Source organism: Oryctolagus cuniculus, chromosome 1 (genome assembly GCF_964237555.1).
Source record: "Oryctolagus cuniculus chromosome 1, mOryCun1.1, whole genome shotgun sequence".
Classification (NCBI taxonomy): domain Eukaryota; kingdom Metazoa; phylum Chordata; class Mammalia; order Lagomorpha; family Leporidae; genus Oryctolagus; species Oryctolagus cuniculus.
In genome coordinates this window covers 189,760,417-189,773,016 of record NC_091432.1, presented here as the reverse complement: position 1 = coordinate 189,773,016, position 12,600 = coordinate 189,760,417, and the positions used below count along the sequence as shown (strand labels likewise).

The 12,600-nt window shown below is 37.6% G+C and overlaps 1 long non-coding RNA gene across 6 annotated transcripts in view; it reads left to right on the top strand.

Annotated features, from left to right (window-relative positions):
• LOC103346061 (uncharacterized) overlaps positions 1–12,600 on the top strand; it is a 288,952-nt gene that overhangs the window by 203,317 nt on the left and 73,035 nt on the right. The window lies entirely within an intron of this gene.

Here is a 12,600-nt window from a genome sequence, read left to right as displayed (position 1 = left end):
GTGTTGAGCGGGGTGTGATGAGGTAAAGATGGACAGCAGATACACTTGCTACCCTCTTGGAGTCTGCAGTCAGACTTTTTCAATGTGAAAGCCTGAAGAGATGTACTCTGTTACTATTGTCTTTGGAGCCCTTGAATTTCTCCTGATTCCTCTTGCTACAAAATACTCAAATGTTTTGAGGTTTTTGAATCATTCCTGCTGAGATAGGTTTTGTCACTGGGAAGGTACATTTAAGCAGTTTCCTGTTTTCAGGGATTTTACACAACTATTCATTCAGCTCCTGATTCTGTCTTAGCTACTCATTCACAACAAGAATCTCTTCAACCAGTTTCTAATTTTTAATTACTAAAAATTTAAAGAAATGTATTTAAAATACACATACTTATCTGACAACATATCTGATTTTTGTTTATGTTGGCTGAGTCCTTTTTAAACTCATACTTTCTTCCTATGTGCATATAGCACTTTCCACTTGTATTGAATACAGAAATGATCTGATTGTATTAATTATTTCCACTAACTGCTTGAGGACAAAAATTATGTCTTAATTATTTTTTGCCACTGGAACCAAATGCATTTGCCAAGCACTTACCATGCTACAAGTGCTGTGCAAACCACTAGAGAGATAGAGGTAATTCAGATATTGACCTTCTTTTCAGGAACTCATAATCAAGTGGGGAATATGTATTTATAAGCAAATAAATGCAATCACATTATAGGTTGCATCAGTTAGCATGCTTTAGGCTGCAGGAAACAGAAAAGTCAACACAAACTGACTTTAAAATAAAAAATTTCCCTGCCCTTTCTATCTTTATTTCCTTTCTATTTTCATGTTCTCTTTGCTTTGTGTTCTGGGATAGAGATGCTGGCATCTGCAGGGCAGGGTGAAAGAGAGGGCTGTGGAAGGGGCAGAGGAAAGGGACGAATGGAGTTCTTGGAAGACTGGGCAAATCCATTAACAATTGAAATAGGTGAACATACTGAGGATGATGGGAGCCTGGTTACTTATTAACTAGAAATGGATTTTTATAAGCACAGGAAAAGGGAGCCAAAAAAGGGCCTTGAAATTTTAGGGTTGAATTTTAAGCCTGGGTATTAAACTTGTGGGCTTTAAAAATTATTTTATTTTCTATGAAAGTCAGAGTGAGAGGGAGAGAGAGAGAAAGAGATCTTCCATCTGCTGATTCACTCTCCAAATGGCCACAACAGGCGGGACTGGGCCAGGCCAAAACCAGGAGCCTGGAACTCCATTTGGGTTTCCCACATGGGTTGAGGAACCTAAATACTTGGGACATCTTCCAGTGCCTTCATAGGCACACTAGCATGGAGATGAATTGGAAGCAGAGTAACCTGGATTCAGATTAAGGCTCTGATATGGGATGCTGGTGTTGCAAGTAGGGGCTTAACTTGCTGCTCCACAATGCCAGCATTTTGTGGCCTTTTGATGTACATAAATATGTATATACATACACAGATACGTTTCCTCACTCTTCACTGGCACCCTGGTAGTGAGGATCACACTGAATTCTATCCTGTATGAGAATTTGCTCATAATGAAACAACAGACAGATACAAGTTAAGAATCATCTTATAGAAAGACATATATTCTTTTTTTAAAAAAATGATTTATTTATTTGAAAATCCGAGTTACTGAAAGAGAGGAAGAAACAGAGAAAGAGTTCTTTAATCTGCTGGTTCACTCCCAGATGGCTGCAACAGCCAGGACTGGGCCAGGAGCTTCTTCCAGGTCTCCCACATGAGTGGCAGGGGCCCAAACGTGGGCCATGTTCTGCTGCTTTTCCTAGACTATTAGGAGCTGGATTGGAAGTGGAGCAGCTGGGACATGAACCTGTACCCATAGGGATTCTGGCATTACAGGCAGTGGCTTTACGCACTAAGCCACAATGCCAGCCCTAAGACTTATTTTTTTTAAGAATGGAAATTATATGAGAGACCCTAAAAGTCTTAGAAACTGTTTGAAATTGAAGGAGATTGATGGGATATGACAACTAAAAGCAGATATGTTTCTGGATGGGATCTTGGACCTGAAATGTACAAGAAACATTACTGGGACAGTAGATGTGTACTAATGTTTGACCTTCATAAGTGCTTCTGGGTTGCTATTTAAACATTGAAAACTATCAGATGACTAAGTCAACTGTTTTTAGCACTTGCAGAAGTCAAGTTTAAAAACAGTAATTTTTTTTCCTACCAAAACACACTTGTTGCCTTAATATAGAAACATAGCCAATTAAAGATTTTTAACTAGCACTTCTGATTTTGGAAATATTGGTCCTGTGAACATTGAACCCAAATTTTACTTGTAATGACTATAACATGAGGCTGTATTTGAATTAATACCCACGTTGCAATTCCTTGCCCTTTACTTAGGCTACATTGCAGTTCATAATGTTAGCAGTACTGTCTGTTACTTCCAGCCTGTTACATTCTTTGTCTTGTAGCTCTTTACCAGTCCCCATGCTATAGCCTTCGGGACTCAGTCTAATGCAGCTTCAGGACCACAAAGGCCTTGGGAAATGAGGTTGGGGAAGCTGTGTTGGTCTCCTTATGTGATTCACAAGTCCACTTCACATCTGGAATACACCTCTCCCTTGATTCTTTTTTTTTTTTTTAACAAGAGTTTTCTTTTATTAGTTACTCTACAGGCAATATACTACCCTTATCAATAGTACCAACTTCACTTTCTTTTTGTTTTGTTTCTTTTTTTTTTTTCTCCCAAAAGCTCCCTTGATTCTTTATGGAACTACGGAGACCCAGCTGAAACTTTTAAAAAACTTTGCTTCTCCTTTTTGATTTTATTTACTTTTTATTTAATGCATTTATTTGATAGGCAGAGAGTCAAAGAGCAGAGTATGTGTGTGTGTGTGTGTGTGTGTGTGTAAGAGAGAGAGAGAAAGAGAGAGAGAGAGAGAGATGGGGGGGAGAGAAGGAGAGAGAAATCTCCCATCTGCTGGATCACTCTGCAAATTCCTGCAATGGGTAGAGCTGGGCCAGTCTGAAGCCAGGATCTGGGGACTCCATTGGATGGAATCCACGTGGATGGAGTCCCTATTTGCTGCCTTTCAGGTTGTGCATTATTAGGAATTAGAATTTGAATCCAGGCATTTTGATATGGGATGGGGTCAAATGCCTTCTCCCATTTTTTAATAAAATATTCAAATTTTGGGTGTAAAGGAAGCAAATTACATTATAGCTAGTAATTTATCCTTGCTACTGTGTGTAATACTCTGAAAGTTTATTGGCCCCATGCTTAGCTTCAATGGTATATTTATAATGGCATCATTCTTAACTCCCTGGCTGCTTCCTCTGACCACTAGGTGTGCTATACAGCTGTACAACCCAGTTTATGCCAATCCACTCTCAGAGCAAAAAGGTTTGTTTCCCACTAATTCTTGGTCTGCCTTCTAGATTTTCTATTCTTGTCTACAGGGTAGTCTCTACTAGTATAGTAGAACTTGCTTCATGAGAAACCATAACATAGTCTTAAGCTATGGTCCCAACAGAATGATTGTAAAATAATTAGCCAGAAAAACCTAAAGAATAATCTAGGTTATTAACTTAAAAAATCTGTAGGAATTGTATTGTGCCCCCTCAATGCATATGTTGAAGTCCTGACCCTAAGTACATTAGAATTTGACTATATTGGATATAGGGTCATTGAAGAGACAGTTAAGTTAAAATGACATCATTAAAGCAGGTCAAAGTCTAATACGACCAGTTTCCTTGTAAGAAGAAGAAACCTGGATACTGACACATACAAGGGATAATGATTTTTAAAGACATAGAGAGAGACACCCAACTATAAGCCAAGAAACGATGCCTGGAATTGACTCTCCCCTCAGGGTTCTCTGAAGGAAGCAGCCCTGTCAACACCAAATAGGAAGGATATTTGACTTTCAGCCTCCAGAATTGTAAGGAAATAAGTTTCTGTTCTTAAATCACCCAGTCTTCTGCTCCTTTTTATAGAAGCCCTGGCAAACCAATAATGACATCAGTGTGAATTGTTTTGAGCTAAGCCCCCTTTCTTTTTGGCTTCTCCTCTATTGGTAGGCAGAAGACAAACATTTGGATCTCAGTATTTTCACATGTCTTTTTTTTTTTTTTTTTGCTAGTTATTACTAACAAGGAAATGGAATTCTCTACAAAAAAAAGTTCATAGGCACAAGGCATTCTAAATTTAAAATTTATATGAGTATGTAGGGGAAAAAATCACTTGAACCTTCTTGCTCACCACTGCAAAAATTATAAAAGCCAGCTAATTCTCAAAGATATATTGCTGACTCAATAAAATAATATTTTAAGATAAAGTACTATAAGCTTTTAAACATAAAAAACAGATACCTCACTATTTTTAGTAAGTACCTTTAAAAATATCTAAAACATAACAAAGAAATGCTATGTCCAAAAGAGGAATTCAAATTCCCATCTCTTAAAAAGAGTTTGATATTTCAAAACAGCAACAGCACTCACCACTGACCCATCGAGGAAGTGCTGAACTTTATCCTGGTAACCTGTCTTATTCCATATTCTGCATTTGTATCCAGATTATTGTTGAAGGAAACAAGCAGCACAAAATGAAAAAGCAGGGTATTTATTTCACCCTCTGCTGAGAAGGGGAAGCTTTATGTATTCAGAATCCTGTCCCCCTGTGGGCCATCTTATCTCTCCTTGTCTGAGTCCATCATTTTTCATCATGCCTTCTCTTTATCTCAGTCTGCATCATTTCTATTTACTTAGTCACCCACATCTTTTCCATTTCCTTCCTCTAGCTACCATCACTCCCCTTTTCGTTCCCTGAAACTGTATGGGTGACATACCTCTGTTCTGAGTTGGAATGCTCTGTTTCTTGAATTCAAAATGGTGGACAAGCCATTGACACCCAGAGCAGCAGTGTTCATGGTATGGTAGGTGGACCCATGGCAGCACATGAGGTCTATTTTAGAGAGTTCACAAATTTCTAAGCAGATTTTGGGGCTGGTGATGTGGCCTAGTAGGCTAAAAATCTTCCTGCGATGCCAGCATCCCATAAGGGTGCTAATTTGAGTCCCAGCTGCTGCTCTTCAATCCACCTCTCTGCTTATGGCCTGGGAAAATACAGGAAGATGGACTAAGTGCTAGGGCCCCTGTACCCACCTGGGAGACCTGAAAGAACCTCCTGGCTCCTGGCTTCCATCTGGCCCAGCTCTAGCCATTGTGGCCATTTGGGGAGCGAACCAGCAGATGGAAGACATTTCTCGCTTTCTCTCTCTCTCTCTCTCTCTCTCTCTCTCTCTCTGTAACTCTGACTTTTAAATAAACAAATCATTTTAAAAAATGAATTGTGCATGCTGTAGGGAAAGAACAATGGGCTCAGGATTGTGAGATGTCAGCCTGACCTTTCACTTTGCCATTAACTAACTCATTGTGTGACTTTTTCCTTTTTTAAATCACCAAGTCATTCCACCTCTAGTGACCCTGTTTCCTTTATGTGCAGAATGAGTGAGCGTTCTCTAAGACACATCCCAATACTAGTTGCTATGTGATTGAGTCCACAGTGTTCAAAAGAGTTTCCTTAAGTCTATGCCTTTATTTCCTCTTCTGTGTATACACATGTTCCATGACTGTTTTCGGGATTCAAGCTTCAGCCAAACTATTTTCAGTGGAGAAGATGTCAAACATCTAGCTAACCAAGCAATAGTTAATGCCCAGTGGATTCTGCTGTTGGGAATATAAAATAGAACAGCCCTGTGGGAAATAGTGTGGCTCCTTCTCAAAAATTACATATAGAATTACTATATGACTGAGTGTACTCTCAGGGAAGAATTGGAGAGAAAACCACAATAGAAATCCTACAAGAGGAAGAGGAATGCCTTGGACCCGTGTGGAGGGTGTGGACGCACAGCACAAATATGAATGCAACACAAGGCTGTGACAGCTGAGAGCTGGGTGGGAGGTGGCTTGGTGGAGGCTTGGAGAAGGAGGTGAGATGGGAGTGCAGCAAAACAAATTTTATGATATAGCCAGAGAGAGTGTGGCGTTGAGTCCAGACTGGAGCCCTGGGGCTAGTAGTTGCTAGTGGTTGCCTGTGGACTATGTGGAAGCTGATGGGATACATTTATCTTGCCCCAACTTCCCCACAACACTGCCCACTGCCTGGGTAAGAAAGGATGGATGCCTTTTTGGGTTTAGGCAATAGCTGTGGAAGCCTTGTGTGCACACATAGCACCTGGCTGAGACAGGACTCCTTGGCAGTATTGGTGGTAATTGGTAGGGAAAGAACAACATTTATCTAGTGGCTCTTGTGTAAGTGTATGATTCAGAGATTATAGGGAAAAAATCCTCAGTCCCCACTGACTTTGAGCCTGGCTAGAAGATGACTGGGCACCCATATGGAACTGCAAGGAACCCCCAGCCTCCCAGGATCAAAATGCCTAGGTGGAGCTGGCTTTAGGAACATCTTGCCTCTCTGTTGACTGGACAAACTGTCAGGGCAGAGCCAAGCCTCTGAATCCAGTGACTATGGGAGCCTTGTGTACAGAGACCATGGGGACTTGGTAGTTACATGAAAAGTTGCGGGGTGTAGCTGGGTGCAATCAGGTCATTGCAGTAGGAACCGTGGTCACAGTGAGGACTGTGCAGATCATTAGCATGATTCATATGGTGGTGTAGATGAATTAGGGCCTAATACCCAGGCATTACTCAGCATGGAGGAGAGGAGGTGAGGGGCTGATCACACTAACAGAGGTGACCATTCTCCCACTTTTGTAAACAAGAGGAGATCTACCATGCCCAGCTTGGGTGTTACGCTAGATACTTGCCCCACACTGAAGCACTGACCAGAGCTCCCTGGCCACACCGACTATACAACTTTTGGTATTCACTGAGAGTGCAGAAATTCCACTAAGCCACAGAGGGAAAAACAACAATAAACTCCACAAATGTCTAAAAATAAATACAGAAATTAAAGAAACAAGAATAAGGAAGACACCATTAACCCTCCCCACACCAAAGAACACAACATTTCAATATTAGAATGTGAAGATGAAGAGATTAATGAAACACCAGAAATGGAATACAAAAAATTAATCAAAGGATTACTCAAAAACAATCAGAAGAAAATTCATGAACTAAAGAAAACCATACATGACTTGAGTGATAATTTTTCCCATGAAACTGAGATTTTAAAAAGAAATCAAAATAAAATATTAGAAATGAAGAATTCAATAGAATAAAAATTCAGTAGAAAGCCTTAGCAACAGAATTGGTGAAGCAGAAGAAATAATATCCAACTTAGAAAGCAAAGCACAGAAAATTATACAGTCAGACCAAAAACAACAAGAAGAAATTAGAAAAATGAAAGACACAGATTCTAGGAATTCCTGAAGATGTAGAAAGAGATAAAGGATTAGAAGGCCTTTTTAGTGAAATAATAACAGAAAGCTTCCCTAATTTGGAGAAAGAAAGGGACATCCAAGTACAGGAAGCATATAGAACTCATTATAGACATAACTAGAAAAGAACTTCACCATGACACATTGTAATCAAACTCACCACAGTAAAACATAGAAAAGATTCTAAAATGTGCATGAGAGAAACACGATTACTTTCAGAGGATCTCCAATTAGATTCACAGATGACTTCTCATAAGAAACCATATTATAGGCTAGAAGAGAATGGTAAGATACAGTCCATGTCTTAAGGAAAAAGCTGCCAACTCAGATTAATGTACCATAAAGGAATGAAGGTGAAATAAAGACCTTCCATAACAAACAGAAATGGAAAGAATTTGTCAACTCTCATCCAACCTTACAAAAGATGCTTAACGATGTGCTACACACAGAAACACAGAAATATAGACATCATTACAAAAGAATGTGAAGGCAGAATATCCCGTAATACAAAAGAAATCCAAAGTAAATAATTGGAATATTTATGGAAAAATGGGAGGGCCAAGTCATTACTTATCAATAGTCACCTTGAACATAATGTCCTCAACTCTCCAGTTAAAAGACACAGACTGGCTGAATGGATTAAAAAAACAAAACTCATCAATTTTCTGCCTACAAGAAACACATCTCACCAACAATGATATACACAGACTGAAAGTAAAAGGATGGAAAAAGATATTCTATGATAACATAAAGCTAAAAAGGAGAGGTGTAGCCATCCTACTATCAGACAAAATATACTTTAATATAACAACTCTTAAATGAGATGAAGGACACTATGTAACAAGGGATCAGCTTAACAGGAAGATATAACTATAATAAATGCATATACACCCAATTACAGCATGCTTGGCTACTCAAAAGAAATGTCAATGGATCTAAAGGGAGAAAAAGACTCCAATACAATAGTAATGGTGGATTTCAACACCTCACTTTCATCATTAGAAGATCAACTAGACAGAAAATCAATAAAGAAACAAAGCTACTTGACACTATGGAACAAATGGACCTAACTGATATCTACAGAACTTTTTACCCCACAGTTGCAGAGTGCACATTCTTCTCATCAGTGCATGGAACTTTCTTTAGGATAGATTATATGCTAGGCTGTAAAGCAAGTCTCAACAATTTCAAAAATTCAAAATCATACCATGCATCTTCTCTGACCACAATAGAATGAAGCTGGAAATCACAACTCAAGAGTCTCCAGATGATATGCAAACACAAGGAAACTCAACAACATTTTCTTGAATGAACAGTGGGTCATGAAGAAATAAAAAAAAAATTCTAGAAACAAATGAAGATGACAATACACCATATCAAAACTTATGGGATACAATAAAAGCAGCGTAAGAGGGAAATTTATAACAATCGGTACCTACATGAAGAAATTGGAAAGGTACCAAATTAAATGATTTATCAATACATTTCAAGGACTTAGAAGAACAATAACAAATGAAATCCCAAATTAGCAGGGGAAAAGAAATGATTAAAATTAGAGAAGAAATAAAATTGAAACATAAAATTACAAAACATAGTGAAATGGAGAGCTGGGTTTTTGAAAAATAAATGCAATTGATATACCAATGACTCAACTACCCAAAAAAATGAGAGAGAAAACCCAAATCAATACAATTAGAAATGAAAAAGGAAATTTAATAGCAGATACCACAGAAATAGAGAGAATCATCAAAAATTACTACAAAGAGCTATGACAACAAATTAAGAAACCAAAAAGTAATGGATAGATTCCTAGGCACATAAAATCTATAAAAGTTGAGTCATGAAGACATAGAAAACCAATAAACAAGGTGAAAACTGAATCAGTAATAAAGACCTTCCCAACAAAGATAACCTCAGGACCAGACAGCTTCACTGTTGAATTCTACCAGAAGTTGAAAGAACTAATTCTAATTCTTCTCAAGCTATTCAAAACAATTGGAAGAGAGGGAATCCTACTAAACCCCTTCTGTGAAGCCTGCATTACCTTAATTTCTAAACCAGAAGAAGATACGACAGAGAAAGAGGACTTTAGATCAATCTATCTGATGAACAAGATAAAAAAATCCTCAATAAAATATTAGCTAATTGGATCTAGGAACACATCAGAAAGATCATTCACTTGGACCAAGTGGGATTTATACTAGGTAGGCAGGTATGCTTCAACATTTGCAGTTCAGTTAATGTGATACATAACATTTACAACAGAAGAAAAAAGACATATGATTATCTCAATAGATGAAGAGAAAGCATTTGATAAAATACAACACGCTTTCATGATGAAAACCTTAAGTAAATTGAGTATAGAAGGGACATTCCTCAACACAATCAAGACAATTTTTGACAAACCCCAGCTAGCATCCTACAGAATGGGGAAAATGTGGAAGCATTTCCCCTAAGATTGGGAATCAGAAAAGGATGCCCACTCTCACCATTTCTACTCAATATAGTCCTGGAAGTTTTAGCCAGAGCCATTAAGCAAGAAAAAGCAATCAGAGGGATACTACCTAGAAAGGAGGAAATCAAACTATTCCTGTTTGCAGATGACATGATTCTGTATATAGGGGATCCAAAAAACTTAACTGAGAGACCACTGGGACTCATAAAAGTTTGGTAAAGTGGCAGGATATAAAATCAGCACAGAAAAATCAATGATCTTTGTATTTATAGAGAATGCCATGGCTGAGAAAGAACATTTAAGATCAGAACCATGCACAATAGCTCCAAAAAGAAACAAATATCTAGAAATAAATTTAATCAAGGGTGTCAAAGATCTCTATGATGAAAGTTATGAAACACTAATGAACAAAATAGGAGAATACATTAAAAATGGAAAAATCTTCCATGTTCATGGATTGGAAGAATCAACATCAACAAAATATCCATACTACCAAAAGCAATTTACAGATTCAATACAATCCCAATCAAAATACCAACAACATTCTTTGCAGAGTTAGGAAAAATCATACTAAATTTCATATGGAAACACACGGGACCCTGAATAGCTAAAACAATCTTATACAATAAAAGCAAAGCAGGAAGCACAACAATATCTGATTTTAAGACATACTACTGGGAAGTTATAATCAGAACAGCTTGGTACTGGCACAAAAACAGACTTGCAGACCAATGAAACAAAATAGAAACTCCAAAAATCAATCCACATATCTATAACCCACTTACCTTTGACAAAGGAGCTAAAATCAATCGCTAGATCAAGGACAGTCTCTTCAACAAGTGGTGCTGGGACAATTGGATCTCCACATTCAGAAACATGAAACTAGACCCATACCTTACACCTTACACAAAAATCCACTCAAAATGGATCAAAGACCTAAATCTACAACCTGACACCATCAAATTATTAGAAAAAATTGAGGAAACACTGCAAGACATTGACATAAGCAAAGATTTCTTGGATAAGACCCACCCCAGAAGCACAGGCAATCAAAGCCAAAATTGACAAATGGGATTACACCAAGCTGATAAGCTTCTGTACTGCAAAAGGAACACTCAGCAAAGTGAGGAGGCAATTGACATAATGGGAGAAAATATTTGAAAACTATGCAATTGATAAAGGGTTAACATCCAGAATCTATAGAGTTCAAGAAGCTCAACAACAACAAAAAAATTAGTCCAGTTAAGAAATGGTCAAAGGACTTGAATAGGCATTTCAAAAAAGGAAATTCAAATGGTAAACAGAGACTTGAGAAAATGCTTAGGATCACTAGCCATCAGGAAAATGCAAATCAAAACCACAGTGAGGTTTCGCCTCACCCCAGTTAGAATGGCTCTCATGTAGAAATCAACAAACACATGCTGACAAGGTTGTGGTAGACAAGGTACCCTAATCCAGTGTTGGTGTGAATGCAAACTGGTGTAGCCACTGTGGAAGACAATATGGAGACACCTTAGAAATCTGAATACAGACCTACCATATGATTTAGCCATTCTACTCCTGGAAATATATCAAAAGAAATCAGCATCTGAAAGAGTTATCTGTACCTCCATATTCACTGTAGCACAATTCAAAGTAGCTAAGATATGGAAAGTGTCCATCAACTGTTGACTGGATAAAGAAATTATTGTGTATATATACACTATGGAGTACTACTCAGCTGTAAAAAAAAAAAAAAAAGAAATCCTGCCTTTTGCAACAAAATGTATACAACTGGAAACTATTATACTTAGTGAAATAAGCTAGTCCCCAAAAGACAGATATCATATTTTCCCCCTGATCTTAGGTAACTAACATAGTACCTGAAATATAATGTTTAGGTGTGAAATGGACATTTTGAGATTTGATGATTGTTTACAACCTTTGTCATTCTGTTGAGGAACAGTGTATTGTTTTCTTTCATACTATTTTTTGAACTCTTTTACTTAGTGTAGGGTTAACTTTATGATTATTAAGTAAACTGAAAGTAGATCTTTGTAAAAATTAAGAGTGGAATGTGAGAGGGAGGAGGAAGAAGGGCTGGAACTGGCTAGGAGGGAGAGTAGAGGGGGTAAGTGTCACAATGTTCCTAAATCTGTATATATGAAATACATGAAATTTGTATAAATTAAATACAAATAAATGTGGATGAATATTAAAAATGAATTATTATATGATCTTTAAATTCTATTACCAGTCTTTTTATACCCCAAAGAAATGATAAAAGCTATAATAAAACAGAAATTTATGCATTATATGTTCATAGTAACATTATTCAAAGTTGCCACAAGGCACAAACAACACAATTGATGAGTGGATATTTAAAATGTGGTTGTATCTACAATAGAACATTATTCTGTAATAAAAAGACCAATAGCTGCTACAACATGGACAAATCTCAAAGGCATTTGTTTTACTTTTAAATTGACAGGTAAAATTGTATTGTTTGCAACATGTTTTGAAATATACATACATTGTGAAATGTCTAAGCATAGATAATTAGCAGTTGCTTTGCCTCACAAACCTGATTTTTGTGGATTAAAGCATTTTAAATATATTCTCTTATCACTGATGAATAACACAACACACTCACTTCACTGCCCCAATACAAACAACAGCTAAGACCTGGCCAGGCCAAAGCCAGGAGATGGGAACTTAAGCCAGGTCTCTTATGTGAGTGGCAGGGACACAACCACTTGAGCTATCACCTGCTTC